A 7,433-nucleotide genomic window follows, 5' to 3' on the forward strand; every position below is an offset into this window, starting at 1 on the left:
GTAAAGAACAACATCAGGAAAGGGCAAGTTCTTCCAAAATTGGTGAATAAAATCAATGATCTCAGAGCCAGGGTGCTGAATCAGAGGGACAGTAGGACTGGATATGTCCATCATTTCATGCAATCCTGGACCCTTCTGTACAGCAATCCAGATCGATGTGTTTCCTATACACCATCAGGATAGATCTATAGAGTCTCTCAAAAACAGAGGTGGAGGAGTATGCCTCATGATCAACTCTTTTTGGTGCACAAATTTATCAGTGCTGTGTCAATTCTGCTCGCCAGACCTGGAATATCTAGCAGTTAAGTGTCGTCCTTTTTACCTACCATGGGAGATATCTGGGGTCACTTTGGTAGCAGTATTCATTCCACCTCAGGCCAATGTCAAGCAGGCTTTAGATAATCTGAGTAATGGGATCAACATGCACAAAACAGCACACCCAAATGCCTTCACCATTGTTTGGAAGATTTTAACCACTCCAGTCTGAAAAAAATCACTAAGGAATTACCATCAACAGATCACTTGCACTACCAGAGGAAACAACACACTGGACCATTGCTACACCACCATCAAGAATGCCTACCGTGCGATTCCACACCCTCACTTCAGAATTCTGATCACCTGACTGTACTTCTACTCCCTGAGTACAAGCAGACGCTGAAGACTGCAGCACCAGTAGTGAAGACCAAGAAGGTATGGACAAGGGAAGCACAGGAGCATCTGCAGGATTGCTTTGAATCGGAGGACTGGACTGTATTCAGGGATTCATCTTCGAACCTGGATGAGTATGCTGCAGTAGTTACCAACTTCATTAAAACCTGTGTGGATGAGTGTGTGCCCACAAAGACTTACTGTACATTCCCAAACCAAGAACAGTGGATGAACCAGGAGGTACATCATCTGCTGAAGGCTAGATCTGTGGCATTCAAGTCTGGCGACCCAGGCATGTACCAGAAAACCAGGTATGGTTTGTGGAAGGCCATGTCAAGGGTGAAGAGACAATTTCAAATGAGATTGAAGGCGATACCGGATGCATGACAACTCTGGCAGAGCTTGCAAGATATTACTTCCTACAAAGCAAAACCCAATAGCATGAATGGCAACGATGCTTGACTACCAGATCAACTCAGCACCTTCTATGCCTGCTTTGAAAGGGAGAACACAACTACAGCTGTGAAGATCCCCGCTGCACCTGATGACCCTGTGATCTCCGTCTCAGAGGCCGATGTCAGACTGTCTTTAAAGAGAGTGAACCCTTGCAAGGTAGAAGGTCCCGATGGAGTACCTGGTAAAGCTCTGAAAACCTGTGCCAACCAACTAGCAGGAGTATTCAGGGACATTTTCAGCCTCTCACTGCTATGGGCAGTAGTTCCCACTTGCTTCAAAAAGGCAATAATTATACCAGTGCCTAAGAAGAATAATGTGGGCTACCGTAATGATTATTGTGCGGTAGCACTCACATTGTCAGTGATGAAATGCTTTGAGAGGTTGGTCATGACTAGACTGAACTCCTGCCTCAGTAAAGATCTGGACCCATTGCAATTTGCTTATCACCACAATAGATCAACAGCAGATGCAATCTCAATGGCTCTCCACACGGCTTTAGACCACCTGGACAACCAAACACCTATGTCAGCATTTAATACCATCAGTCCCACAATCCTGATTGAGAAGTTGCAGAACGTCCCTCTGCAATTAGATCCTCAACTTCCTAACTGGAAGACCACAGTCTGTGCAGATTGGTGATAACATATCCTCCTCACTGACGATCAACACTGATGCACCTCAGGGGTGTGTGCTTAGCCTACTGCTCTACTCTCTATATACACATGACTGTGTGGCTAGGCAGAGCTAAAATGCCATCTATAAATTTACTGATGATACAACCATTGTTGGTAGAATCTCAGGTGGTGACGAGAGGGCGTACAGGAGTGAGATATGCCAACTAGTGGAGTGGTGCATCAGTAAGACAAAAGAGCTGATTATGGACTTCAGGAAGGATAAGACGAAGGAACACATACCAAACCTCATAGAGGGATCAGAAATGGAGAGGGTGAGCAGCTTCAAGTTCAAGATCTGGGTGTCAAGATCTCTGAGGATCTAACCTGGTCCCAACATATCAGCTCAAGAAGGCAAGACTGTGGCTATACCTTATTAGGAGTTTGAAGCGATTTGGCATGTCAACAAATATACTTAGAAACTTCTATAGTTGTACCGTGGAGAACATTTTGACAGGCTGCATCACTGTCTGATATGGAGGGGCTACTGCACAGGACCGAAAGAAGCTGCAGAAGGTTGTAAATCTAGTCAATTCCATCTTGGGCACTAGCCAGGACATCTTTAGGGAGCGGTGTCTCAGAAAGGCAGCATCCGTTATTAAGGACCTCCAGCACCCAGGGCATGCCCTTTTCTCACTGTTGCCATCAGGTAGGACGTACAGAAGCCTGAAGGCACACACTCAGCGATTCAGAAACAGCTTCTTCCCCTCTGCCATCTGATTCCTAAATGGACGTTGAATCTTTGGACACTACCTCACTTTTTTTAAATATTCAATATTTCTGTTTTTGCATGTTTTAAATATCTATTCATTATACATAATTGATTTACTTGTTTTTTTATTTTATTTATATATTTTTTTCTCTCTGCTAGATTATGTATTGCATTGAACTGCTGCTGCTAAGTTAACAAATTTCACAACACATGCTGGTGATAATAAACCTGATTCTGATTCTGAATTTTCACTAATTACTTCAATGCTGATCTTTTGAATCAAACAAACTTTTATAGATAAACTTGTTTGAAGCACTCGATTGTTATGCAGACCGGAGTCACGGGAGCCCACAGCTGGGAACCTGGGTACTTACAACTTGAAAAGCTCAAACCAGAGACTGAAGAAAGACGAATGTAGACTAGAGAAGCATGAATGTAAACTTCAGAAACTCTGAATGTGGCATTCTCACCTAAAGCTAACCAATGTCAAAATGTTCAGTTGAATCTCCGCTGGGTCCATTACTTGGCAGGGTCGTTCTGTCTCGACGAATGCTGAAAACATCAGAACCCAGGTGCAGAGGAAAGACAGAATCCGATATAGAGATGATGACTACAGTTTATTGATAGCAATTCCAAAAGAACATCGGTGGCTTGGCCGAGTGATACTACGAGTAGTAGCATTATCAAAACTAGGACTCCATGATTAACACTAATCAAGCATCTGTTTAAATAATACAAGTAACATGGAATCCGTGAGCCTTTCAAAATAAACCTCATGAGCTTAAACAGAAAGCACCAGGAGACCGCATTACAAAGAATGAGTCGCTCAAGAAAAACACAAAGAACGCTAAACGATTAACAACTCCTGTTAAACAGCAATTTGCAAATTCAGATGCTCTAAAAACCTTGGAGCCCAACTCTGTCTGGTGCCCATGCATAGGCCCAAGGAGCTCATTAAACACTTGGCTCCAACTTCTCAAATTTTGCAATCAAATCAAGTTATTTCATCTGGCCAAGATGGCGACATCTTTCAGATAGCACATCTTTTAAATGATGTCACTTTTTCTATGCCTTCTGCTTGTTTGTTTTGTATTGTTTGTGTTAGGGAAACTGTTGGTATATGTGATGTACAATTTGGATCCAATGCTCTGCCATGTCCAGACACCTTCCTCATGGAGATCAGAGATGAGAACCCAAAAGTGACCCAGAACACGAGCTGACTTGTGGAAAAAAACAAGGATGGGACACGTAGTCATGAACGACTCCATCTTTAAGTGGCAAGGAAGTTTGAAGCATCAAGATAAAGACATTGGGACCCGGTCAGCGATCGCTCCCAACGGAGGCCAGAGGGTGAGAAATCGCTTCCAGAGGGATCAGAGTGGCAGCAATCGCTTCCTGTAGAGGCCAAAGGATGAGTGATCGACCCAAATAGATCAGAGTGTCAGCGATCATTCCCGATGGTGGCCAGAGGGTCAGCGATCGATCCCAAAGGAGCTCAGAGGGTCAGCAATTGCTCCTGGCAGAGGTCACAGGATGAGTGATCACTTCCAAAGGGACCAGAGGGTCAGCGATCATTCCCAAAGGGGACAGAGGGTCAGTAATCGTTCCCAGTGGAGGCCAGAGGGTCACTGATCAATCCCAGTGGAGGCCGTAGGTGGGTAGGGCATTTTTGATGCTACTATCACTGTTCTTTTTTGTGAGTGAGGGGAGCGGTTGCTGTTTTTTTCTGTGGGGAGAGGTTGGGGATGTGTTGCTATTGTTTATGACTTTTTTCTGTGAGTGAGGAGTTCTAAGATTGTATTGTTGCTGTTTTTTCTGCAGGGGAGGTGTCGGGGATTGTTATTGTCACTGTTATTTTTCTGTGGGGAGGGGATGGGGGTTTCTGAGATCTGCAAGTTTTGTTGTTTTACTTTTTCATGTGTATTTCTTGGCTGTCTGGAGAAGACAAATATCAGAGTTGAATTGTACATGCATACTTTGACAATAAAAATGAACCTTGAACCTTGAAATTATAACAAACTTTATATGCAACTTGGCAAAAGTTGTGATGATTAAGGATATGCCAGTCAGTTCAAGAACCAAGAGGTTGAAGGGAAATAATATCTGTGAGAAGATCACATGGCCCAGATGGTGTGAATCTTTGAAGACAGATGTTGCCTCCTTAAGGCAGTGCCTCCTGTATGTACTACCAATGGTAGGAAGGGAATGTGCACATGATGTGTTAGGCAGAGTTCATTACTCCCTGCAGCTTCTTATGGTCCTCATATTGAAATTAACAGACTGCACCGATGACACAACCAGTCAGGATACTTTCAAAAGTACATCTGTAGAGGTTTGTTAGAGTGCTTACTGACAAGCTGAACCTCCTTAACCTTCTAAAAAAGCAAAGAAGCCATTGTAATTTCCTTGTGATTTCATCTTCGAGCTGAGCCTAGGAAAGGTCATCTGATCTGTTATCGCCCAGGAGTTTAATGCCTCTGACTCAGTCCACTAACAGGGACTGGTACATTTCACCCTCCTTCCCCCTTCCGAAGTTCACAATCAGCTGTTTCTTTGTACTGACGTTGAGTGAGAGATTGCCACTGCAGCAGCACTCAGCCAGCTGTTCTACCTCACTCTTGTACACTAACTCATCATCATCTCATCTGTCCGGTAGTGTCACTGAAGAAAGGTGAGGTGGAAGCTGTTCTTAAGCCTGCTGTTATGTGTTTTCAAACTTTTGTTTCTGCCCATTAGCAGGAAATCCATTTCTTCCTTGCTTGTGAGAAAAGATACAAGGAATAAATATGTTCTAGCTAGCTTTTGTGTCTACTCCAATTGAAGCAATTTGACATATTCAAGCAACCTTCAACTTCAATGCATGCTCCACCCTGTTGAAATTTTAGTTCAATGAAGATAGCAATTGGATAGGTGACTTTGGGTGACAAGTTATTCGTATTTTTTATTTGCAGTGCTGCTAGCTTTTTAAAAATTTTACAGTAATCTAAAAACAAGGACTTTACAGGTGTGTTACATTTTAAGAGGTTAAAAAATCAAAAATATGTAAGAGATTTTAATCTATATGGAAGTTGGTGCTGCTGTGCCAACTTTGTCCTGTAACTCATGATCCAATTGGAATAGGAGCAGTTCCCTGCAGAGAAATGTACTCCAGTGACTAAGGCTGCCAGAAAACTCCAGACCATAATGATATTTCTGTGTGATAGTGTATGAATGGCCTGAAAAGGAAATGACTGCATTTGATGTTCTAATCTCTTAACATAATGGAGCATAGTAGTTGTATTGCCTGCCAAAATGAAATTGATTTTCTCCTTCCTTAGAAAACTACAGAACAGCTGATGTCATCAATGATGTCACTGCCACCACAAGAATGAACTGTGCTGTATATTCTCTTGCAACATAAGAATATAATAAATGAGCAGGAATCAGCTAAACTGCTCTCCAGCCTGATACGCCATTTTAGAAGATCATGGCCAATCTAGTTTTGGCCTCAGTGCCACTTTTCCACATTTTTCTGATATTTGCTGACTCTCGCCTGGTTTCAATCTACAGTACATCAGCCTGTGGCTTGAATATATTCAGTGACTCCACCTCCACAGCTCATCAGAGTATAGAATTCTAATTATTGCCTGAGCAAAGTAATTCCTCTTTATTTATGCCTTAAATGGCTAGCCTCTTAATCTGAAATTATAACCCAGTCATACAGCACAGAAACAGACTCTTTGGCTAACTGCATGCATGGCAATAACCAAGGACTCATCTATACCATTTCTATTTCTCAGCATTTGTTCCATATCCTTTTATGCCTGGGTAATTCAAAACTATAAACAACACTCAAGGTGTTGCCTTGCCAGAACCATGTGTTACGAATGTGCCACAACTCTGAGGGGCCGAAGGGTACAAAGTAGCCCCCTCCTTTTTGAGAATCGTAAGATCGCTATTAATTCGGGTCTGGGACCCAGGAAATGAGAGAGAGACACACAGAATCCACAAGGGTTTGGAATGTGTCCTGGCCCCCAGAAAGGCAGAACCATTGATAACGACAATTGTCTCTTGGAGACGGAATTGTGTATTGAGTACTGTACTATTCGTTGAAGCCCTCAGGGAATGACCAGAGTGGACTGGTTGAGGGATTGCATCATCCCAAGCTGATTGACATCTGAGACCCCGTGAGTAAGGATAAAAGAGGGTCTGGGGAACAACCCCTTTAGACGCACCAGGAGAAACGCTAGAAATCCCATGACAGCGTTTAATAGCGCCAGCCAGTGGTGACTCATGTATGTGTCCATCCTTGCCCGGATGACGAGTTTTCCACGGAACAGCTTAGCTAAAGGACTGGCTACACAAACGGAACTCTCGAAGGATCAACATCATAAAAAGAAAAAGATGGCAAGTTTCTAAAATTTCTCTCTTGACTCCAACCAAAGACTGCAGCCTGAATGAACTAAGTGATTTTGATATTTCCATCGGACAATACATTATCCCCTAGACGATAGAGCTATTTCTTATTGATTATTATTATACCCGCACTTTTAGATTTAGTATTGATGACGTATATTATCTGTATGTTTGCATTGATATTATTTTTGTGTATTTTTATCAATAAATACTGTTAAAAATAGTACCATCAGACTTCAACGGACCTCTCTATCTTTGCTGGTAAGTGACCCAGTTACGGGGTTCGTAACACATGTAAATTTGTATTAAAACTTCCTTCTTTGGTACTCCATACCCTTTACATGGGCACCCAGGAGAGGTTTCAAAGTCATTTACTGCAGAATCAGATGACCCATATATCATCAACAGAGGTGGAATTGGAGTTAGACAGAACGGGAGCAAGTGGGCACCAAGTAAAAATGCAGCAAATAGTGAGCAGTGACCTTTATCCATATTACACGATCTACATACAAGTGGAGGGGTGCACATGCCAGCTCTGGAAGGGAGCC

The 7,433-nt window shown here is 42.8% G+C and overlaps 1 long non-coding RNA gene across 1 annotated transcript in view; it reads left to right on the forward strand.

Annotated features, from left to right (window-relative positions):
• LOC132400914 (uncharacterized) overlaps positions 1–7,011 on the forward strand; it is a 28,406-nt gene extending 21,395 nt beyond the window's left edge. The window contains exon 3 of the long non-coding RNA XR_009514429.1: positions 5,808–7,011. This is a non-coding gene — a long non-coding RNA (uncharacterized LOC132400914). The remainder of the gene's footprint in view (positions 1–5,807) is intronic.
• The last annotated feature ends 422 nt before the right edge of the window (positions 7,012–7,433 follow it).

Source organism: Hypanus sabinus, chromosome 10, assembly GCF_030144855.1.
Source record: "Hypanus sabinus isolate sHypSab1 chromosome 10, sHypSab1.hap1, whole genome shotgun sequence".
In the NCBI taxonomy this organism is placed as follows: domain Eukaryota; kingdom Metazoa; phylum Chordata; class Chondrichthyes; order Myliobatiformes; family Dasyatidae; genus Hypanus; species Hypanus sabinus.